This window comes from Salvelinus namaycush, chromosome 20 (genome assembly GCF_016432855.1).
Source record: "Salvelinus namaycush isolate Seneca chromosome 20, SaNama_1.0, whole genome shotgun sequence".
Classification (NCBI taxonomy): Eukaryota; Metazoa; Chordata; class Actinopteri; order Salmoniformes; family Salmonidae; genus Salvelinus; species Salvelinus namaycush.
Genome location: NC_052326.1, coordinates 52,165,182 through 52,190,887, shown reverse-complemented (window position 1 = coordinate 52,190,887; position 25,706 = coordinate 52,165,182). Strand labels below are relative to the sequence as shown.

Genomic DNA, 25,706 nt, shown 5'->3' with positions numbered 1-25,706 from the left:
AGGTGTTAAAACCAAACATTTTGGCTCAATTCTTCTGGTTCCACAAATATCTCAATTTCTTCCCTGCTTATCCAGATTAAGTGATCCTTGGTTAATACAAAATCCTCATCGTCTAAATTATGGGTCAGGTTACCCTCTTTAGCCTTCTCGGGGGCTCATGGTGTATCAGGAATATGGCTCCCACAATCAAACAGCTCAGAACAACCAGTTCTGTAAAGCCCCACCCTCTCCCAGAGAACACATCATCAGCCAGAGGCCAAGCCACACTTTCACTTCTATGAACGCTCACAGCGGGGAAAGGTCGGGTATAAGGGAATCTTCAGTAGAGAGTTGGCCCCCAGTACCCTGTTGGTTCTGGTTCTGCTCCTACCCCTGTGATTGTTCGACAGTGTCAGTGTGTCTTACCCTAATACAATGTGTGATATGCCCCCAGGTAGCTCTTTCAGCTATCCTCACCGCAAAGGCTGTCACCAGGAATACTTGGTATGGCCCCTCCCAACGGGGCTGCATTCCACCTATTCTCCTCAGGGACTGGATTGAGTGAGTTCACCTGTAATTCACCTGTAGTGCATAACATCTTGGACATACAGGTTTGGTTAACAAACAATTTCTCATTTATTCTATCTGATTATATCTTCTTCTTTGCCTACTTGTTCTGGTCCCTAACTCTGTCATTCTATTTGTTCTATCTGATTAGCTAGAATGTCCTCCATTATTATCCTAGTAAACCAATTCTAGGGATAATATCTTGACCTAATATTTCAGTTACCATACTCGTGTCCGCCAAGTAAGTTGGGAACGCGATATATTTTTTAATTTATTTATTTATTATTAACTAATAGGCCACACCACAAAGTGCCCTATTCCATCCCCCTTTTGATACATGGCTCCGCCCTTGTATCAATACTGGTGCAAATCTAACAATTCTCTGTCAAGTGTCTTATCTACTTTTAAGAGTTCTGTACTGCTTTGTATGGTCTCCTTTTTTATTTCACAGGCCCTAGTCAATGCTACTATTTCAACCTGTTGTGCTAAACTTTCTCCTCTCTGCTCTCAAACCTTCAAGGTCTCAGCAGTGTGGGGAGGGCCCCTCTGTCTGCCCTTTCCCCTATCTGTCTGTAGCTCTGTCTCATAACAGTCAGTAACAACTATGTGTTGTTTCCAAACATTAACTCAGTGTCTCACTGTTTGCCTTTATCTGAACTGATGGAATTTAAAAATAAAAAACATGTCTATGGTGGCAATTTCTAAAGTCCTTACATAGGTTAATTAAGGTTATCTCGATCCTATCAATATTGCATAGTATGGGATCCATTATCTACAGTAATTACCATCCCTAAGAACTGCAACATTTTTCTTTTCATAATTAAATTTAATGCTTATAAAATTACTATGTTCCTACCTTCATCTTTTTTCCTGCCCTGTTGGGTTAAAATATGTCCTAAATACTTAACATGAGTCTACCTTTTCTAAAAACGTATCCTAACTAATTTTCTCACCGTATTTATCTAAGAAAATATAATACACTATAATATCAATTTCACCGCCTTGTTGTATTAAATTACCTTAAACTCAGTATTACCAATGACCTTAGATTCTCCATCCAAATTGCTTTCCAATGAGGCTGATCAGACCACAATGGAAAGCTATGATAGAAGTCATAAGTCATACCACCACTTCAAAGAAGTGTTCCTTACTACATTAAACATATATATTTTGTATTATTATAAAAAATTAAAAAATGTTTTAAAGTCAAATATTTTCTGCATGTTGTATCCAGGTTCCCAGAACCTTCCTTTATCAAAATAAAACCTGTATTTAATAAAACTTCTAATATTCCATTTGTGAGTGTATTCCTTTAAGATACCTTATCGCTGGGAAACATGGAAATCCCCTCAAACCCAAACGTTTACTACAAACAAAACCTAAAAACTTTTAAAATAATTATATTGTACCCCCTCAAATCATTAGTTTTAAATTTCCTTCATGGTTATATCTAAAACCCATTCAGTCTCTCTTCAAACAGTCTCCCCATTTTGCTTGATAGGAATACCCTGCCATTTAGACACACATAACTGTGATAAACGTGCACTGTCCCTTTAAAATCTATCGCACGCTTTCCAACTTTCTCTACTCCTACTTTTAAAACACCATGTACCTCGCTAAATTTATAACGTATGTCAGTCAATCCATAAGAATAATAACATTTCGATGGGCACAACTCTATCGTATCTCTCCGTTATTAACTGTCTTCTATGATTTAGTAATTTAAATATGACTCCAGTCTCTATACATTATTTCAGCAGAACATTTAGGCAACACAACGTATCACATCGAAATCGCCTCGCTATTATTTCTAATGGATTAGTCTTTCAATTTAACCTAAACAAGCTATTAAAACGTTCAGTTTATATCCTAAACAAACACTAACTAACCGTATCTCTCCCGGCAAAACATATCAGTATTTGAATTACAACCAGAATTAATTTTAGTCTATCGGTGCCAAGGCTGAGATATTTGGAGGCGCAAATAACCCTATTATTATAATTCTCTGATGAGACAATTCCCAGAAAATAGCCCTATTTTAAAGGTCCAAACGTTTCCCCAGCAAGGATTCTACTTATTCTCTCTCTCGTTCTCTCTGTATGTCCCCTTACCTTGTAACCTTTTTTTTCCCCCGGGATTGACAGCCCGGTATTTAACCCTCGACCTGCTGTTTCAAATGACTATCTGCGCTTTTCTTTTGACTGTCTCTATACACTTCTCTCCACTTTCTCTACCTCTATTCCCTTTCTCAATAAGTTTGCTAAATCCTGTCCTAGTTCGGTTAAATCTTTCCTAACTTTCCCTAGAGTAGCAATACTTATTCGATTCCTGTCTGTCCACTCTCTCTCTCCCTCTCTTATTCTGGCTTCAGACAACCACACCCTAGCGGTGTCTAGCCCCTCTACTTCTCTGTCTACTTCCCTATATTATCTCCTTATGCATTTGCCTTATCACTAATTCTAATTTTTCTACATTCTAATTTTTCTACCTCAAATTCGTACTTCTTTCTCCATTATGGTAATTAGATTTACCTCTTATCCCCGGTTAATTCCGGGACCTCCTTTGAGGATTTACTACCCATGTTTGATAAATCCTTGCCGTTCCTAGTCACTATAGCATTTACCACTATCTATGTGTATATATTTCTATGGTATGTATCTGGTCTCTATGATCTATGTGTGTGCCAGAAAGAGGAACAGAGCTTCTTACTGTTATCTGATTACTATAACTATGTTCTATGGTATATCAATATCCTGTCGGGTTCCCCGTCTACCGGGAGTCCGTCAGGCGCACTACTACTGCCTTCCTCTATCCACTCTCTGTATAGTTTTTCTCCCTTCCTTTCCCTCTTTACCGCCATTTATTTCTAAGGTGGATTTCAATGTCTTCAACACTTTTTCAACATATTGGTGCTCCATGATAGGGTTTTTATTTGACTCCTGGGGTAAGTTTAAATAGGAATATACTTTTGAGGTTTCAAATTGGGCTCAACTAATTGTTCTATTATTTTTATTAATATACTTATCTCTGAAACAGTAATTATTTAACTGGACACGGGAGAATAAGGTAATCCACCCGTCAATCACGGCCACACCCAGTGGGGAATGTACAATTTGTATCATGTCCCCCATATCTAATATGTACCTTACTTAATACTCATCAATCAAGTTAAAAAGTAAATTTCCCACAATACCCAATGCTAGATTCAACGTTGTGGTTAAATATATGGATTTGGTAATTATTGTCAAATGTTGAATATACAGGTTTGGTAATTTTAGCAAATGTTCTAATAGATTAGTACAGTTCAAATCAGGATATGCGTTTACATAGGAATATACGTTCACAGAGGTTTTTAGGGCTTAAATGGGTTCACTTAACTTTCTATTAATCTAACATTGTAAATGGACTCACTTAACTTTCTATAATTCTAACAATATAATTCTAACAATATAAACACTCCTTTAACTGTGTCACTCACTAGTTAGATCAGATTGAATGTTTAACTAAAAGGGAAAAACAAGGTTATTTTCGCCAAATATACCTTTCAATTAATCACAGTCACACCCAATGGGGAATGTATAAATTGTATACATTCAGGGCCAATCTTAACGTACTTTACTGTATCACTTTTCTCGTATTTCATGCAAATGAAATTTCATATTTCATGTCCGCGACCGTTTAAAAATCATTCTCACCGATACCAGCTCCAACTGAAATATCTAATGTACTGCAGTCACTTGGCAGTTTCAGTTAATACAACGTAGACATCTCATCTGAAGGTCCCTGACCTCATTCAAACTGATACCAGCTCCAACTGAAATATCTAATGTACTGCAGTCACTTGGCAGTTTCAGTTAATACAACGTAGACATCTCATCTGAAGGTCCCTGACCTCATTCAAACTGATACCAGCTCCAACTGAAATATCTAATGTACTGCAGTCACTTGGCAGTTTCAGTTAATACAACGTAGACATCTCATCTGAAGGTCCCTGACCTCATTCAAACTGATACCAGCTCCAACTGAAATATCTAATGTACTGCAGTCACTTGGCAGTTTCAGTTAATACAACGTAGACATCTCATCTGAAGGTCCCTGACCTCATTCAAACTGATACCAGCTCCAACTGAAATATCTAATGTACTGCAGTCACTTGGCAGTTTCAGTTAATACAACGTAGACATCTCATCTGAAGGTCCCTGACCTCATTCAAACTGATACCAGCTCCAACTGAAATATCTAATGTACTGCAGTCACTTGGCAGTTTCAGTTAATACAACGTAGACATCTCATCTGAAGGTCCCTGACCTCATTCAAACTGATACCAGCTCCAACTGAAATATCTAATGTACTGCAGTCACTTGGCAGTTTCAGTTAATACAACGTAGACATCTCATCTGAAGGTCCCTGACCTCATTCAAACTGATACCAGCTCCAACTGAAATATCTAATGTACTGCAGTCACTTGGCAGTTTCAGTTAATACAACGTAGACATCTCATCTGAAGGTCCCTGACCTCATTCAAACTGATACCAGCTCCAACTGAAATATCTAATGTACTGCAGTCACTTGGCAGTTTCAGTTAATACAACGTAGACATCTCATCTGAAGGTCCCTGACCTCATTCAAACTGATACCAGCTCCAACTGAAATATCTAATGTACTGCAGTCACTTGGCAGTTTCAGTTAATACAACGTAGACATCTCATCTGAAGGTCCCTGACCTCATTCAAACTGATACCAGCTCCAACTGAAATATCTAATGTACTGCAGTCACTTGGCAGTTTCAGTTAATACAACGTAGACATCTCATCTGAAGGTCCCTGACCTCATTCAAACTGATACCAGCTCCAACTGAAATATCTAATGTACTGCAGTCACTTGGCAGTTTCAGTTAATACAACGTAGACATCTCATCTGAAGGTCCCTGACCTCATTCAAACTGATACCAGCTCCAACTGAAATATCTAATGTACTGCAGTCACTTGGCAGTTTCAGTTAATACAACGTAGACATCTCATCTGAAGGTCCCTGACCTCATTCAAACTGATACCAGCTCCAACTGAAATATCTAATGTACTGCAGTCACTTGGCAGTTTCAGTTAATACAACGTAGACATCTCATCTGAAGGTCCCTGACCTCATTCAAACTGATACCAGCTCCAACTGAAATATCTAATGTACTGCAGTCACTTGGCAGTTTCAGTTAATACAACGTAGACATCTCATCTGAAGGTCCCTGACCTCATTCAAACTGATACCAGCTCCAACTGAAATATCTAATGTACTGCAGTCACTTGGCAGTTTCAGTTAATACAACGTAGACATCTCATCTGAAGGTCCCTGACCTCATTCAAACTGATACCAGCTCCAACTGAAATATCTAATGTACTGCAGTCACTTGGCAGTTTCAGTTAATACAACGTAGACATCTCATCTGAAGGTCCCTGACCTCATTCAAACTGATACCAGCTCCAACTGAAATATCTAATGTACTGCAGTCACTTGGCAGTTTCAGTTAATACAACGTAGACATCTCATCTGAAGGTCCCTGACCTCATTCAAACTGATACCAGCTCCAACTGAAATATCTAATGTACTGCAGTCACTTGGCAGTTTCAGTTAATACAACGTAGACATCTCATCTGAAGGTCCCTGACCTCATTCAAACTGATACCAGCTCCAACTGAAATATCTAATGTACTGCAGTCACTTGGCAGTTTCAGTTAATACAACGTAGACATCTCATCTGAAGGTCCCTGACCTCATTCTCACCGATACCAGCTCCAACTGAAATATCTAATGTACTGCAGTCACTTGGCAGTTTCAGTTAATACAACGTAGACATCTCATCTGAAGGTCCCTGACCTCATTCTCACCGATACCAGCTCCAACTGAAATATCTAATGTACTGCAGTCACTTGGCAGTTTCAGTTAATACAACGTAGACATCTCATCTGAAGGTCCCTGACCTCATTCAAACTGATACCAGCTCCAACTGAAATATCTAATGTACTGCAGTCACTTGGCAGTTTCAGTTAATACAACGTAGACATCTCATCTGAAGGTCCCTGACCTCATTCAAACTGATACCAGCTCCAACTGAAATATCTAATGTACTGCAGTCACTTGGCAGTTTCAGTTAATACAACGTAGACATCTCATCTGAAGGTCCCTGACCTCATTCAAACTGATACCAGCTCCAACTGAAATATCTAATGTACTGCAGTCACTTGGCAGTTTCAGTTAATACAACGTAGACATCTCATCTGAAGGTCCCTGACCTCATTCAAACTGATACCAGCTCCAACTGAAATATCTAATGTACTGCAGTCACTTGGCAGTTTCAGTTAATACAACGTAGACATCTCATCTGAAGGTCCCTGACCTCATTCAAACTGATACCAGCTCCAACTGAAATATCTAATGTACTGCAGTCACTTGGCAGTTTCAGTTAATACAACGTAGACATCTCATCTGAAGGTCCCTGACCTCATTCAAACTGATACCAGCTCCAACTGAAATATCTAATGTACTGCAGTCACTTGGCAGTTTCAGTTAATACAACGTAGACATCTCATCTGAAGGTCCCTGACCTCATTCAAACTGATACCAGCTCCAACTGAAATATCTAATGTACTGCAGTCACTTGGCAGTTTCAGTTAATACAACGTAGACATCTCATCTGAAGGTCCCTGACCTCATTCAAACTGATACCAGCTCCAACTGAAATATCTAATGTACTGCAGTCACTTGGCAGTTTCAGTTAATACAACGTAGACATCTCATCTGAAGGTCCCTGACCTCATTCAAACTGATACCAGCTCCAACTGAAATATCTAATGTACTGCAGTCACTTGGCAGTTTCAGTTAATACAACGTAGACATCTCATCTGAAGGTCCCTGACCTCATTCTCACCGATACCAGCTCCAACTGAAATATCTAATGTACTGCAGTCACTTGGCAGTTTCAGTTAATACAACGTAGACATCTCATCTGAAGGTCCCTGACCTCATTCTCACCGATACCAGCTCCAACTGAAATATCTAATGTACTGCTGTCACTTGGCAGTTTCAGTTAATACAACGTAGACATCTCATCTGAAGGTCCCTGACCTCATTCTCACCGATACCAGCTCCAACTGAAATATCTAATGTACTGCAGTCACTTGGCAGTTTCAGTTAATACAACGTAGACATCTCATCTGAAGGTCCCTGACCTCATTCAAACTGATACCAGCTCCAACTGAAATATCTAATGTACTGCAGTCACTTGGCAGTTTCAGTTAATACAACGTAGACATCTCATCTGAAGGTCCCTGACCTCATTCTCACCGATACCAGCTCCAACTGAAATATCTAATGTACTGCAGTCACTTGGCAGTTTCAGTTAATACAACGTAGACATCTCATCTGAAGGTCCCTGACCTCATTCTCACCGATACCAGCTCCAACTGAAATATCTAATGTACTGCAGTCACTTGGCAGTTTCAGTTAATACAACGTAGACATCTCATCTGAAGGTCCCTGACCTCATTCAAACTGATACCAGCTCCAACTGAAATATCTAATGTACTGCAGTCACTTGGCAGTTTCAGTTAATACAACGTAGACATCTCATCTGAAGGTCCCTGACCTCATTCTCACCGATACCAGCTCCAACTGAAATATCTAATGTACTGCAGTCACTTGGCAGTTTCAGTTAATACAACGTAGACATCTCATCTGAAGGTCCCTGACCTCATTCAAACTGATACCAGCTCCAACTGAAATATCTAATGTACTGCAGTCACTTGGCAGTTTCAGTTAATACAACGTAGACATCTCATCTGAAGGTCCCTGACCTCATTCTCACCGATACCAGCTCCAACTGAAATATCTAATGTACTGCAGTCACTTGGCAGTTTCAGTTAATACAACGTAGACATCTCATCTGAAGGTCCCTGACCTCATTCTCACCGATACCAGCTCCAACTGAAATATCTAATGTACTGCAGTCACTTGGCAGTTTCAGTTAATACAACGTAGACATCTCATCTGAAGGTCCCTGACCTCATTCAAACTGATACCAGCTCCAACTGAAATATCTAATGTACTGCAGTCACTTGGCAGTTTCAGTTAATACAACGTAGACATCTCATCTGAAGGTCCCTGACCTCATTCAAACTGATACCAGCTCCAACTGAAATATCTAATGTACTGCAGTCACTTGGCAGTTTCAGTTAATACAACGTAGACATCTCATCTGAAGGTCCCTGACCTCATTCAAACTGATACCAGCTCCAACTGAAATATCTAATGTACTGCAGTCACTTGGCAGTTTCAGTTAATACAACGTAGACATCTCATCTGAAGGTCCCTGACCTCATTCAAACTGATACCAGCTCCAACTGAAATATCTAATGTACTGCAGTCACTTGGCAGTTTCAGTTAATACAACGTAGACATCTCATCTGAAGGTCCCTGACCTCATTCAAACTGATACCAGCTCCAACTGAAATATCTAATGTACTGCAGTCACTTGGCAGTTTCAGTTAATACAACGTAGACATCTCATCTGAAGGTCCCTGACCTCATTCAAACTGATACCAGCTCCAACTGAAATATCTAATGTACTGCAGTCACTTGGCAGTTTCAGTTAATACAACGTAGACATCTCATCTGAAGGTCCCTGACCTCATTCAAACTGATACCAGCTCCAACTGAAATATCTAATGTACTGCAGTCACTTGGCAGTTTCAGTTAATACAACGTAGACATCTCATCTGAAGGTCCCTGACCTCATTCAAACTGATACCAGCTCCAACTGAAATATCTAATGTACTGCAGTCACTTGGCAGTTTCAGTTAATACAACGTAGACATCTCATCTGAAGGTCCCTGACCTCATTCAAACTGATACCAGCTCCAACTGAAATATCTAATGTACTGCAGTCACTTGGCAGTTTCAGTTAATACAACGTAGACATCTCATCTGAAGGTCCCTGACCTCATTCAAACTGATACCAGCTCCAACTGAAATATCTAATGTACTGCAGTCACTTGGCAGTTTCAGTTAATACAATGCAGACATCTCATCTGAAGGTCCCTGACCTCATTCAAACTGATACCAGCTCCAACTGAAATATCTAATGTACTGCAGTCACTTGGCAGTTTCAGTTAATACAATGCAGACATCTCATCTGAAGGTCCCTGACCTCATTCAAACTGATACCAGCTCCAACTGAAATATCTAATGTACTGCAGTCACTTGGCAGTTTCAGTTAATACAATGCAGACATCTCATCTGAAGGTCCCTGACCTCATTCAAACTGATACCAGCTCCAACTGAAATATCTAATGTACTGCTGTCACTTGGCAGTTTCAGTTAATACAACGTAGACATCTCATCTGAAGGTCCCTGACCTCATTCAAACTGATACCAGCTCCAACTGAAATATCTAATGTACTGCAGTCACTTGGCAGTTTCAGTTAATACAACGTAGACATCTCATCTGAAGGTCCCTGACCTCATTCAAACTGATACCAGCTCCAACTGAAATATCTAATGTACTGCAGTCACTTGGCAGTTTCAGTTAATACAACGTAGACATCTCATCTGAAGGTCCCTGACCTCATTCAAACTGATACCAGCTCCAACTGAAATATCTAATGTACTGCAGTCACTTGGCAGTTTCAGTTAATACAACGTAGACATCTCATCTGAAGGTCCCTGACCTCATTCAAACTGATACCAGCTCCAACTGAAATATCTAATGTACTGCAGTCACTTGGCAGTTTCAGTTAATACAACGTAGACATCTCATCTGAAGGTCCCTGACCTCATTCAAACTGATACCAGCTCCAACTGAAATATCTAATGTACTGCAGTCACTTGGCAGTTTCAGTTAATACAACGTAGACATCTCATCTGAAGGTCCCTGACCTCATTCAAACTGATACCAGCTCCAACTGAAATATCTAATGTACTGCAGTCACTTGGCAGTTTCAGTTAATACAACGTAGACATCTCATCTGAAGGTCCCTGACCTCATTCAAACTGATACCAGCTCCAACTGAAATATCTAATGTACTGCAGTCACTTGGCAGTTTCAGTTAATACAACGTAGACATCTCATCTGAAGGTCCCTGACCTCATTCAAACTGATACCAGCTCCAACTGAAATATCTAATGTACTGCAGTCACTTGGCAGTTTCAGTTAATACAACGTAGACATCTCATCTGAAGGTCCCTGACCTCATTCAAACTGATACCAGCTCCAACTGAAATATCTAATGTACTGCAGTCACTTGGCAGTTTCAGTTAATACAACGTAGACATCTCATCTGAAGGTCCCTGACCTCATTCAAACTGATACCAGCTCCAACTGAAATATCTAATGTACTGCAGTCACTTGGCAGTTTCAGTTAATACAACGTAGACATCTCATCTGAAGGTCCCTGACCTCATTCAAACTGATACCAGCTCCAACTGAAATATCTAATGTACTGCAGTCACTTGGCAGTTTCAGTTAATACAACGTAGACATCTCATCTGAAGGTCCCTGACCTCATTCTCACCGATACCAGCTCCAACTGAAATATCTAATGTACTGCAGTCACTTGGCAGTTTCAGTTAATACAACGTAGACATCTCATCTGAAGGTCCCTGACCTCATTCAAACTGATACCAGCTCCTACTGAAATATCTAATGTACTGCAGTCACTTGGCAGTTTCAGTTAATACAACGTAGACATCTCATCTGAAGGTCCCTGACCTCATTCAAACTGATACCAGCTCCAACTGAAATATCTAATGTACTGCAGTCACTTGGCAGTTTCAGTTAATACAACGTAGACATCTCATCTGAAGGTCCCTGACCTCATTCAAACTGATACCAGCTCCAACTGAAATATCTAATGTACTGCAGTCACTTGGCAGTTTCAGTTAATACAACGTAGACATCTCATCTGAAGGTCCCTGACCTCATTCAAACTGATACCAGCTCCAACTGAAATATCTAATGTACTGCAGTCACTTGGCAGTTTCAGTTAATACAACGTAGACATCTCATCTGAAGGTCCCTGACCTCATTCAAACTGATACCAGCTCCAACTGAAATATCTAATGTACTGCAGTCACTTGGCAGTTTCAGTTAATACAACGTAGACATCTCATCTGAAGGTCCCTGACCTCATTCAAACTGATACCAGCTCCTACTGAAATATCTAATGTACTGCAGTCACTTGGCAGTTTCAGTTAATACAACGTAGACATCTCATCTGAAGGTCCCTGACCTCATTCAAACTGATACCAGCTCCAACTGAAATATCTAATGTACTGCAGTCACTTGGCAGTTTCAGTTAATACAACGTAGACATCTCATCTGAAGGTCCCTGACCTCATTCAAACTGATACCAGCTCCAACTGAAATATCTAATGTACTGCAGTCACTTGGCAGTTTCAGTTAATACAACGTAGACATCTCATCTGAAGGTCCCTGACCTCATTCAAACTGATACCAGCTCCAACTGAAATATCTAATGTACTGCAGTCACTTGGCAGTTTCAGTTAATACAACGTAGACATCTCATCTGAAGGTCCCTGACCTCATTCAAACTGATACCAGCTCCTACTGAAATATCAAGTGTAATTCTTTCATACGATTTGAGCGTCTCTAAATCTTCATTCACACCAGTAAGCTTCAACTTACACCATACGAACTCGGCATCTCACCTTAATACACTTCATTCACTGTTGCATTAATCCCCACCCTCACTCATGCTTTTGGACATATAGCCCATTGGGCATCTCACCCTTATTCATACACGCTTGGCATCTCACCCAGTACATCACATTTGTTCGTTATATCATAGAATACCTGGCCAGTCAAAATTGCATTCACCACTTTGTCCCCATGATTTTTTACCAATATAAACTAATAACTTTTGGCAACTTATATCAAACAGGTATCTCACAAAACTAAATTTGGATAATGCCAATGTGCAGAACTTTAGTTTTTCACAATAGGTATCTGCTTACCTTTATTTATTTATTTTTAATTTTGACCGGCCTTTTTTGTGAGAAACTCCGTTCGATAACAGTAATGGTCAATTTGCTTGCACGCCAATGTCCAGCGAAGTCCTTTCAACCAGATCACGTCGTCGGGGTCACCATGTGAAAGGTTGCGTCAATCAAATCTGGTATCAGGATAAAATGTGATTCAAAGTCACCGAATATACTTTAAGTATTTTTATTTAACATAAGCTCAGAATGGTAAATGCAATTTTCGTATATACGGGTTCACTGTATCACCACGCAGGGTAAAGCAGAGAACTGACTGAAATAGTACAGACATCTTCTTTTATACTGTTCCAGAGTTAGTTCCAACTTTAGAGTTGGCCTGTCACAGTAGAGGCTTAGCGTGGTTTAAACTTGCTAGCCTATCGGTGGTGTCCAGTCACAGCACTCAGGATTGAAATGTCCGGAATGGTTCTTGTGAAGATTGAGCTGATTTGTTGGTTTCTACACATTCCTCAGTTCCTGTTTTCTTGTTATTCAGCATTTTCCATCTTGTCTCAACCTTGTGGTTTGCACAGTCGACACCCTAGATTAACAACAGCTTTTCTGCAGTCACACTATGTTTTGTGATTAACATGTCCTACTTCTATAAGGCATATATTTATGTTAAAAGAGAACAAAACCATCCTTTACACATGTCACACATTCATGCAGCTGTGGTGATGTCACTTTTTTTGTGTGGTTATCTAGCTACCTTTAAAGAGTGAAAATACTTCAGCCTTTATCCATACCAGCAGGTCTCCCATGAAAAAGTCATGTTGACTTCAATGGGACAATCACAATTCAATGGACAACCAGAATTAAAGCTACAGTGTTCTGTGTATTCTCACTAGATAGAGAAGTGTAGTGTGTAGTTCAGTGGCAGGTTTTCTAAAGAAAATAGACACGTAGTATTAGCAATTCTCAATCAGATGAGACACACCTGATCTCATTCATTTACAGACATTACTTAGATTGAGAAGGATTTCCATATCTGTTATTGCTCATGGTGTAACTATGTGTTGTTGTTTTTAAACACACAGCAAACCAAGAGCTGTCACCATTGTGGGTGGCCCGAGTAGAAAACGGTGGTACGTAATCTCATTCAAATGTAAACTCATTCATAAAACGTGATCACTTCATTTACTGTGTGGATATCTTTAAGTCACGCATAGTTTATGCTAATATTCCATTGCCTTAGGTCCTCCATTTTTCTGAACGTGAAGCCGTCTTACCCTAACAGGAAGGACCAGAGAAAAGTGTCGGCTTAAGGTATGACTTCGTATTGAGTCAAATTAAGATCACAGTTAGAGTGACTAACATTCATAGTGGAACATCAACAGGCTTAGTCTACACTCAAGTGGAACAACGGATATGCAATGCATTTGTCAACAACGGTTGTGCCAATTAATGCATATCACAACGGTCGAAGGGTGCGTACATACTTGCTGTCGCGGCCGTTTAAAGGAGTGGACCAAGGCGCAGCGTGATTTGAATCCATTCTTCTATTTATTAAACGAAGAACACTTAACAAAACGAACCGTGAAGCCAACGTAGTGCTCACAGGCAACTAAACAAGGACAACTACCCATAAAACCAACTTGTAAAATGGCAACCTAAATAGGCTCCCCCATCAGAGACAACGATAAACAGCTGTCTCTGATTGGGAACCCACTCAAGCCACCATAAACCTACATACCCCTAGACAATTCAAAATCCCCATAGATAACCCCAAAAAAACTAGACAAGACAAAAACCTAGACAATACAAAAACTAAACAAACCACCCCTTGTCACACCCTGACCTAACCAAATAATAAAGAAAGCACATAAAACTAAAGTCAGGGCGTGACACTTGCAATGTAACCTACACCCGTTGTTAAACTCAAGTGATGACTAAGCCTTTAGATCAGGGCTCTCCAACCCTGTTCCTGGAGAGCTGATGTCCAGTAAGTTTTCACTCTAAACCTGTTCCTGGAGAGCTACCGTCCAGTAAGTTTTCACTCCAACCCTGTTCCTGGAGAGCTACCGTCCAGTAAGTTTTCACTCCAACCCTGTTCCTGGAGAGCTACCGTCCAGTAAGTTTTCACTCTAAACCTGTTTCTGGAGAGCTACCGTCCAGTAAGTGTTCACTCTAAACCTGTTTCTGGAGAGCTACCGTCCAGTAAGTTTTCACTCTAAACCTGTTCCTGGAGAGCTACCGTCCAGTAAGTTTTCACTCCAACCCTGTTCCTGGAGAGCTACCGTCCAGTAAGTTTTCACTCCAACCCTGTTCCTGGAGAGCTACCGTCCAGTAAGTGTTCACTCTAAACCTGTTCCTGGAGAGCTACCGTCCAGTAAGTGTTCACTCTAAACCTGTTTCTGGAGAGCTACCGTCCAGTAAGTGTTCACTCTAAACCTGTTTCTGGAGAGCTACCGTCCAGTAAGTTCTCTCCAACCCTAATCCAGCACACCTGATTCTAATAATTACAAGGTTGATAAGCTGAATCAGGTTAGGTACCACTAGGGTTGGAGCGAAAACCTACAGGAGGGTACCCCTCCAGTAACAGGGTTGGAGCGAAAACCTACAGGAGGGTCCCTCTCCAGTAACAGGGTTGGAGCGAAAACCTACAGGAGGGTCCCTCTCCAGTAACAGGGATGGAGCGAAAACCTACAGGAGGGTACCTCTCCAGTAACAGGGATGGAGCGAAAACCTACAGGAGGGTACCTCTCCAGTAACAGGGATGGAGCGAAAACCTACAGGAGGGTCCCTCTCCAGTAACAGGGATGGAGCGAAAACCTACAGGAGGGTCCCTCTCCAGTAACAGGGATGGAGCGAAAACCTACAGGAGGGTCCCTCTCCAGTAACAGGGTTGGAGCGAAAACCTACAGGAGGGTCCCTCTCCAGTAACAGGGTTGGAGCGAAAACCTACAGGAGGGTCCCTCTCCAGTAACAGGGTTGGAGCGAAAACCTACAGGAGGGTCCCTCTCCAGTAACAGGGTTGGAGCGAAAACCTACAGGAGGGTCCCTCTCCAGTAACAGGGATGGAGCGAAAACCTACAGGAGGGTACCTCTCCAGTAACAGGGATGGAGCGAAAACCTACAGGAGGGTACCTCTCCAGTAACAGGGATGGAGCGAAAACCTACAGGAGGGTCCCTCTCCAGTAACAGGGATGGAGCGAAAACCTACAGGAGGGTCCCTCTCCAGTAACAGGGATGGAGCGAAAACCTACAGGAGGGTCCCTCTCCAGTAACAGGGTTGGAGCGAAAACCTACAGGAGGGTCCCTCTCCAGTAACAGGGATGGAGCGAAAACCTACAGGAGGGTACCTCTCCAGTAACAGGGTTGGAGCGAAAACCTACAGGAGGGTCCCTCTCCAGTAACAGGGATGGAGCGAAAACCTACAGGAGGGTCCCTCTCCAGTAACAGGGATGGAGAGCCCTGCTCTAGAGGTTGTGTAACTGCACATGATTAAGCCTATGTCAACACAGATCTGAATGTTTCATATCCTTTTACCATATACAGTTGATAGTAGTTCATGCCAAAGCTAATCACTGAATTTCACACTGAGCAGTCGGGAAAAGCTCATATTTTGCATTTAGTGGCTGTACGCAACAAAAAAGAACCAGCACAGCAACATGATTACACAGTTCACTCTCCACCTCTCAGTCACACAGTTCACTCTCCACCTCTCAGTCACACAGTTCACTCTCCACCTCTCAGTCACACAGTTCACTCTCCACCTCTCAGTCACACAGTTCACTCTTCACCTCTCAGTCACACAGTTCACTCTCCACCTCTCAGTCACACAGTTCACTCTCCACCTCTCAGTCACACAGTTCACTCTCCACCTCTCAGTCACACAGTTCACTCTCCACCTCTCAGTCACACAGTTCACTCTCCACCTCTCAGTCACACAGTTCACTTTCCACCTCTCAGTCACACAGTTCACTCTCCACCTCTCAGTCACACAGTTCACTCTCCACCTCTCAGTCACACAGTTCACTCTCCACCTCTCAGTCACACAGTTCACTCTCCACCTCTCAGTCACACAGTTCACTCTCCACCTCTCAGTCACACAGTTCACTCTTCACCTCTCAGTCACACAGTTCCCTCTCCACCTCTCAGTCACACAGTTTACTCTCCACCTCTCAGTCACACAGTTCACTCTCCACCTCTCAGTCACACAGTTCACTCTCCACCTCTCAGTCACACAGTTCACTCTTCACCTCTCAGTCACACAGTTCACTCTCCACCTCTCAGTCACACAGTTCACTCTCCACCTCTCAGTCACACAGTTCACTCTTCACCTCTCAGTCACACAGTTCACTCATTACCTCTCAGTCACACACTACGCTCACTCACATAGTTTAGCTTTATGCTTATTCAAATTTAAGGTAATCGGACCTCTATTTCAGGAGAGGAACGATAGTGGTTCTCCCTACAGGCTGTCCTGTTCCGTTCCCCTTTAGCACCAGCTCTAACAGTGGTTCTCCCTACAGGCTGTCCTGTTCCGCTCCCCTTTAGCACCAGCTCTAACAGTGGTTCTCCCTACAGGCTGTCCTGTTCCGTTCCCCTTTAGCACCAGCTCTAACAGTGGTTCTCCCTACAGGCTGTCCTGTTCCGTTCCCCTTTAGCACCAGCTCTAACAGTGGTTCTCCCTACAGGCTGTCCTGTTCCGTTCCCCTTTAGCACCAGCTCTAACAGTGGTTCTCCCTACAGGCTGTCCTGTTCCGCTCCCCTTTAGCACCAGCTCTAACAGTGGTTCTCCCTACAGGCTGTCCTGTTCCTGCTCCCATTTGCACCAGCTCTAACAGTGGTTCTCCCTACAGGCTGTCCTGTTCTGCTTCCCATTTAGCACCAGCTCTAACAGTGGTTCTCCCTACAGGCTGTCCTGTTCCGTTCCCCTTTAGCACCAGCTCTAACAGTGGTTCTCCCTACAGGCTGTCCTGTTCTGCTCCCATTTAGGCACCAGCTCTAACAGTGGTTCTCCCTACAGGCTGTCCTGTTCCGTTCCCCTTTAGCACCAGCTCTAACAGTGGTTCTCCCTACAGGCTGTCCTGTTCCGTTCCCCTTTAGCACCAGCTCTAACAGTGGTTCTCCCTACAGGCTGTCCTGTTCCGTTCCCCTTTAGCACCAGCTCTAACAGTGGTTCTCCCTACAGGCTGTCCTGTTCCGTTCCCCTTTAGCACCAGCTCTAACAGTGGTTCTCCCTACAGGCTGTCCTGTTCCGTTCCCCTTTAGCACCAGCTCTAACAGTGGTTCTCCCTACAGGCTGTCCTGTTCCGTTCCCCTTTAGCACCAGCTCTAACAGTGGTTCTCCCTACAGGCTGTCCTGTTCCGTTCCCCTTTAGCACCAGCTCTAACAGTGGTTCTCCCTACAGGCTGTCCTGTTCCGTTCCCCTTTGGCACCAGCTCTAACAGTGGTTCCTCCCTACAGGCTGTCCTGTTCCGTTCCCCTTTGGCACCAGCTCTAACAGTGGTTCTCCCTACAGGCTGTCCTGTTCCGTTCCCCTTTAGCACCAGCTCTAACAGTGGTTCTCCCTACAGGCTGTCCTGTTCCGTTCCCCTTTAGCACCAGCTCTAACAGTGGTTCTCCCTACAGGCTGTCCTGTTCCGTTCCCCTTTAGCACCAGCTCTAACAGTGGTTCTCCCTACAGGCTGTCCTGTTCCGTTCCCCTTTAGCACCAGCTCTAACAGTGGTTCTCCCTACAGGCTGTCCTGTTCCGTTCCCCTTTAGCACCAGCTCTAACAGTGGTTCTCCCTACAGGCTGTCCTGTTCCGTTCCCCTTTAGCACCAGCTCTAACAGTGGTTCTCCCTACAGGCTGTCCTGTTCCGTTCCCCTTTAGCACCAGCTCTAACAGTGGTTCTCCCTACAGGCTGTCCTGTTCCGTTCCCCTTTAGCACCAGCTCTAACAGTGGTTCTCCCTACAGGCTGTCCTGTTCCGCTCCCCTTTAGCACCAGCTCTAACAGTGGTTCTCCCTACAGGCTGTCCTGTTCAGCTCCCATTTGGCACCAGCTCTAACAGTGGTTCTCCCTACAGGCTGTCCTGTTCCGTTCCCCTTTAGCACCAGCTCTAACAGTGGTTCTCCCTACAGGCTGTCCTGTTCCGTTCCCCTTTAGCACCAGCTCTAACAGTGGTTCTCCCTACAGGCTGTCCTGTTCCGTTCCCCTTTGGCACCAGCTCTAACAGTGGTTCTCCCTACAGGCTGTCCTGTTCCGTTCCCCTTTAGCACCAGCTCTAACAGTGGTTCTCCCTACAGGCTGTCCTGTTCCGTTCCCCTTTAGCACCAGCTCTAACAGTGGTTCTCCCTACAGGCTGTCCTGTTCTGCTCCCCTTTAGCACCAGCTCTAGCAGTGGTTCTCCCTACAGGCTGTCCTGTTCTGCTCCCCTTTAGCACCAGCTCCTTCCACAACAAAATAGGTCCCCTGTCACCTGCACTTACACAACATATAGCCTCGACAATTAAACGATGCCATTTGAGGATTTTTCTGCCTCTGCCTTCTTTCAATGGGAGTTGTAGGCGTGTCGAAGCAGAAAAGGGTAGTGAGGAAGGAGCGAACAGAGGAAAACGTGTGAATACGTTTGTTGTACAAAGGATTGTGCTCCAACACTATCACAAATATGACTTTTTGATTTCATTGAAGTAAACATCAAAGTGATCTTCTTTTTGAGTTGCTTTGATGTTGTCTTTATAAATAAGGTACATGATGTTGTCTTTATGAAAAGGATCCATGCATTTTGATTGTGCTACAACGCTCATAAATATGACTTGATTTCATTCAATTAAACCTCAACGTCAAGCAATATTCTCTTTTATTTTGTATTGTCTTTATATGCATTAAAATGGAAAATGCAATGTCCTCCAAATTCAAGACGTCCTCCAGCGATTTCTGAACTTTTACATTTGAAAAGCGATAAACATTTTAAAATATTTTTTATTTAACCTTTATTTAACTAGGCAAGTCAGTTAAGAACAAATTCTTATATACAACGACGGCCTACCAAAAGACAAAAGGCCTCCTGTGGTGGGACGGGGGCCTGGGATAAACTTAAAAAGAGATATATATGTAACAGGGTTGGTTATGTTTCCACTTGCCTCTAAAGAAATGTGTATTTGATGTTCAAGCATTCTTATTGGTTAGTTCAACTCTGATGACAATAAGGGGTGTTGTGATTGGCCCCGCTTGCAGATAGGGGGAGATCGCGAACGTCAGGTCTTCCCAGTATGAAAATGTGATGCAAGGGGTAGGTCACGTTCTGAATACTGTTTTCTATGTTCTATTTTACAATGTGTACAAGTTTGCTGTATGTTACTGATTTTATACATGTGTGGGTATATGGTACCTGTTAGGGATTGAGGGGCTTTCTGGGATGTGCTTTGGCATATGATTGCTGTAAATAATTGTGTTAGCTAGCATACACTGATGTCATGGTCACATAAGCCACGGCTAACACAGTTATCTTCATGCTACAGATTTTGCCATCGACAGCCATCAACACTGTTAAGCCCTGCACAACTAACGTGCTGTTTCCCATTTAACAACAGGTATTTACACATGTTATATTTTGTATTGTATTTTTGTATTTTGTTCGCCCAGTATGAAAATGTGATGCAAGGGATTTTGCAATCGACAGCCATCAACACTGTTAAGCCCTGCACAACTAACGTGCTGTTTCCCATTTAACAACAGCAGCAGAAATAAATGATGCTCAACTGGGACCACTGGCCGAAGTGATTTATTATGAGAAAACACAACGCATGGAGAGTACACTATACATCTGTTACACTGGTGCCGTGACCCGGATTCTTGTCTTCGCCGGACGTCACGTGGAGGGATCGGAGACCCGGCTTCAAGAAGTACTGTGGTTGCTGATACACACCTAAGGCCTAGGTTTTGCATTCTGCGCAAGTGGAGTTCTCAGGGAGCTCCTGGTAGCATGAGTGAGTGGGGAATATAATATACTGTTTATTAGTTGTATGTGGTGATGTTATGATTATTTAGTGATGTAATTGTGCTGTTACGCTAGTGACCTTCGGAAGCCAATTAACGTGAGGGTGATGCCGTTTTCTACCACACGGTGGCGACAACTATTTATTAAGGCGTTTCTTGTTACTTTTCTGTGTTGATTCTTGGTCTTGTTAGACAACTACTACTGAACTTTTATTTTGAGTGCATTATGTTCAAGCTGATTTTATAGAAGTGTTCATATTGATTGTGATAATTTTCATATTTTTTGGGGGGGGACTTAATATTTACAACAACAACAAAACAATTATTTATTTATTTTATTTAAAAAAAATGGAAAGTTTTGGGAGAGGTAGGGGAGTTTTCATGTTTAACCCTTCACTGCCAGTGGGTAGGGGGGCAGCTATTTCTCCAGTTACTTCCACACCTCTGGCCAGGCCAACTACGCAGGCAAGTGTGCACCTTCCACATGATTTAGAGCTACCTCAACTCAGTGCATTCGAGCCAGTTTCACCTAATCCTAGGAAGGAGGATGTGTCTATGGATTTCCTGGCGGGCATTGTTAAGCAGATAGGTTACTCCATAGGTGAAAATATTGCCTCTTGTTTGGAATCAAAGGCTATGGGAGATGGGGTGGGACAGAAGGTTGATTATGTTGGTGGTACCAAGGTTGTGGCCAGCTCTAGTCTAAATGTAGTGGTGAAAAATGATGTCAGGGAACCAGTGTGTTTCAGGGGGGATGGTTCAGAGGAATGCACAGTGCATGAGTGGGAGGAGACCATGTTAGTGTACATGCAGAAGAAGGGCTATGGTGGGCAGGAGAGGTCAGATGAAGTTTTGGGTAAGCTGACAGGGCGGGCACGTGACGTGGTAAGAGTAAGCCTACGCAGTAACCCAGTTGACTTAAGCCAGGGCCCTAGACCGGTTTTTGACATTCTGAAGCATCACTTTAGCGACACAATCAACTCTGACATGCCTCTAGCTGATGTTTATTCTACGTTGCCAATGGAAGGTGAAACTCCATTTGATTACTGGATCAGACTGAACAGAGCCATAGAGGTGGCAGAAGACTGTTTGAAGAGGCAGAACAAGGAGCTAGACAATCCATCACGTGTTCTGACTGTCATGTTCATCAAGCACTGTCCGAACCCAGAGCTGTCATTGATATTCATGTGCAAACCATTGCATGAGTGGACGGCTGCGGAGGTCCATGGCAGGCTGGAGGAGTACCAGAGGAAGTGTAAGGCTCCAAGTCCCTTGCGGCTGGCCCCACTGGTCACCACACTGACGCAGGAAGTAAGTAGGCCAGTGTCGGCTGTTGCAAACTGCCCGGACCCCTTGCAGCAGCCCACAAATGGCTCATCCGAGGCATTGGATCGTGTGATGGGCATGCTTGAACGGGTCTTGGAGCAGAGGCCTCAGCAACCTGTAGGCGGCTATAATAACCGTTTCCAGAGGAGGCCCAGAAGGGAGAACCCGCCTTTGCAATGCAAAGTGTGTGGGGATGCGAATCACAGCACAATGGATCATTGTTATTCTAACCACCTATGCTTCCTCTGTTATGCAGCTGGGCACACACGTCGGGAATGTTCTCGCACTTCATCGGTAACTCCCGTCGCTCCATCAAACAGCAACACGACACAGCGGCAGGGAAAACTAGCTGGCCCGCACTGGGTGGGGGGGAAGTGCTGGGCCTTGTGAGGTGCCCCAATTCGATAGTGTTGTAGATTTAGAGTCAATATATTCAAGTGTTTGTGATGAAGTCAAGTCGAACGAGAAAGTCATTATGCAAAATACACAGAGAGTGCTCCACAACGATGAACTCTTCTATACTAGTGTGTTACTGGGGGATGCTATAGAGGTGAGCGCTATGATTGACAGCGGTTCTATGGCATGCACATTGAGCTCTACAGTGGTGCCACGCCTTGAGAAAGCAGGTGTACTCAAGAGTGGCTCCCTCAGTCCGACTGAAGTGGTGTTGGTTGGCTGCGGGGGGTTGAAGACCAAGCCTGTAGGTGTGTGTGAATTGAATCTGTCTGTGTATGGCAGCAGTGTCTCTGTCCCTGTTCTAGTAGTGGATGGCCAACGTGATGAGCTCATCCTAGGCAGCAACGTGATAAAACACCTCATCAGGGAGCTGAAGACGACCGGTGACTTCTGGGAGAAGATGTCATCATCTGAACACAATGGAGATGACAAACTGTTCCGTCTGCTGGCTAATGTGACAAATAAACTTTGATTTGATTTGATGTGTCACCGATAGCATTCTCCAAGCATCTAGTGCTGTTTCTCTCTCTCTCTCTCTCTCCAAGCATCTAGTGCTGTTTCTCTCTCTCGCGCTCTCTCTCTCTCTCCAAGCATCTAGTGCTGTTTCTCTCTCTCGCGCTCTCTCTCTCTCTCCAAGCATCTAGTGCTGTTTCTCTCTCTCTCTCTCTCCAAGCATCTAGTGCTGTTTCTCTCTCTCTCTCTCCAAGCATCTAGTGCTGTTTCTCTCTCTCTCTTTCTCCAAGCATCTAGTGCTGTTTCTCTCTCTCTTTCTCCAAGCATCTAGTGCTGTTTCTCTCTCTCTCTTTCTCCAAGCATCTAGTGCTGTTTCTCTCTCTCTCTTTCTCCAAGCATCTAGTGCTGTTTCTCTCTCTCTCTCTCCAAGCATCTAGTGCTGTTTCTCTCTTTCTCCAAGCATCTAGTGCTGTTTCTCTCTCTCTCTCTCTCTCCAAGCATCTAGTGCTGTTTCTCTCTCTCTCTCCAAGCATCTAGTGCTGTTTCTCTCTCTCGTGCTCTCTCTCTCTCTCTCCAAGCATCTAGTGCTGTTTCTCTCTCTTTCTCGCGCTCTCCAAGTAGGTTAAAGTATCTTTCCCCTTCTCACTTAATAGGTTCCGTGCCTACGTCAAACTAGTATTCCAGTGGCACTGAGATAAGAGGAAAGACACAATGCAGAGATACAGTCATAGGAAAGAGAGGGAAGCAATGTAGCCACAGTCACAGACGGAAAGGCACAATGTAGCCACAGTCACAGACGGAAAGGCACAATGTAGCCACAGTCACAGACGGAAAGGCACAATGTAGCCACAGTCACAGACGGAAAGGCACAATGTAGCCACAAGTCACAGGAGGAAACAACAGTCTGACAGACAGTTTGTACCGAGGAGTCAACTACCATAACAGGATGTTATATAGACAATCACTGCACCTTACTCATATCAGCCAGGACCAGAGATTTATTTTAGGTGTGGTTCACTGTATTCTCTATGCTACTGCTCCTAAACATACTCTGTGTTTTAAGATTGGATCTTCAATATCTTATATTGCAAATGAATATTCCTTGAAAATCAACATAGTCAATTTCTCAATGTAGACATTGAGCTTCTCCCTGAATCTCAGTCACACACAGATTGGAATATATTCGGCTGTTTACACGTTTATAAACAGAGCAAAATAAATTGTAAAATTATTTTGGTAGGCTATTGATTGATCTAGAATAGATGTATAGCATAATCTCATAAATCATGTGCTTTACAGATTTTACCTCCCAACAATATCCTCATAGCCTGCCTCACGAAACTGTAAGCCGTTTCAAAAATCTAAGTTAATGTCAGAAAGTCAACTTTTCCGCAACTTACCAGACTCTTTATTTCTTGAAAGTGATTTCTGAAGATGAGTTACTCCAGTCTAAAATCGAACGTAGACGGGCTCCTGATACAGTGACAGGGTGAAACGATCTGCCGCAGGGTTTGAGAAAGTGAAGCGACGTGAGATGTCTCCACATTGTCCCCTTCCACACGTTATAAACAAAGTCCGCATGTTGGGCTGGGATCGTGAAGGCCACTCCTCCGGTAGGTACTCCCTCTCTCCATCATCCTTGGCTGCGCTTCCCAGCTCCCTCCCGCTCTGTCGCCAATAAAATATCTGCTCATTACATCGCCAATAAAATATCTGCTCATTACACTCATGACGCACATCGAGTGGGAACAATATTATGTGTTTGTGCTGGTGTATCTAGCACATCATGATAAAGTATTGGTTGGGTAATATAATAACGGGCCTAGACAAGTAATACATTTTCTCCACATTAAATCAAAGTGTATTTGTCACGTGCGCCGAATACAACAGGTGTAGACCTTTACAGTGAAATACTTACTTACACGCTCTAAACCAATAGTGCAAAAAAGGGGCAGGGTTATTTAATGTAGTCACTTTAACCATATCTACATGTACATACTATCTCAAATCAGCCGACTAACCGGTGCCTGTATGTAGCCTCACTACTGTTGTTTTTCACTGTATTTTACTGTTGTTTTTATTTCTTTACTAACCTATTGTCCACCTAATACCTTTTTTTGCATGTTCCCATCCTTCCAGTTCCAAATGATCAAAAATAGAAATATACAAAATCAAATACGTTTATAAAAATACAGGTTATATTTTTAAAAATTCTCATAAATTTAACATGTAAATTGTGACTGAGGAGGACGTAGTAAAATACTCAGATTCATATAAAACCATTTAATTGATTACAATTAGAAACACACACAAAGCTCCACATCGACAACAAGTCTCCTTCTCCTCTGAGCTTGGTTGAGTTCAGATGATCCAAACCATAGAAACAGATTGACTAGATTATATCCATCATTATATCCGAATTATTCTATTTGTACAATTTCAAACTGGAGAGACCTCAGTTACACAGACGAACATGACAACATTACAAATACAAACATTCCATCATCCAGTTTCATAGACTTTGGATATCATTGCTATAGTATAGCATATATTTTAAATTCAAATGTGTGATGAATATACTTTCAATTCAACGTGTTTGCTTCAACACAGGGGGAGGGATATTTAGGAGTAGAAAACTTTATTATCATAAACAAAGTAGTCGTAGTTTTTTTCCATTTTAATTATAGAAGACAGGAGTGACGGGAACCCATTCAAAGGTATAGAAACATTTGAGTGGATATTACTACACATTACGAAGTCCATATTGTAGTCAAACCTCCTCAATAAAGAAAGTCTCTGCTATGAGAGGGCTGACCTCTAGTGGCCGTTAATGGCAATTGCATTTTTTAAGGTAGGGAGAATGGAAGGATACAGATTAATAGTATTGACCAGTGGAGGCTGGTGGGAGGAGCTATAGGAGGACGGGCTCATTGTAATGGCTGGAATGGA

At 42.8% G+C, this 25,706-nt stretch overlaps 1 protein-coding gene across 1 annotated transcript in view; it reads right to left on the bottom strand.

Moving 5' to 3' along the window:
* Nucleotides 1–24,411, bottom strand: part of LOC120065500 (protein SSUH2 homolog) — a 37,484-nt gene extending 13,073 nt beyond the window's left edge. Inside the window, exon 1 of the mRNA XM_039016553.1 lies at nt 24,158–24,411. The gene's annotated coding sequence lies outside the window, so the exon portion shown is untranslated. The remainder of the gene's footprint in view (nt 1–24,157) is intronic.
* Between the last annotated feature and the right edge of the window lie 1,295 nt (nt 24,412–25,706).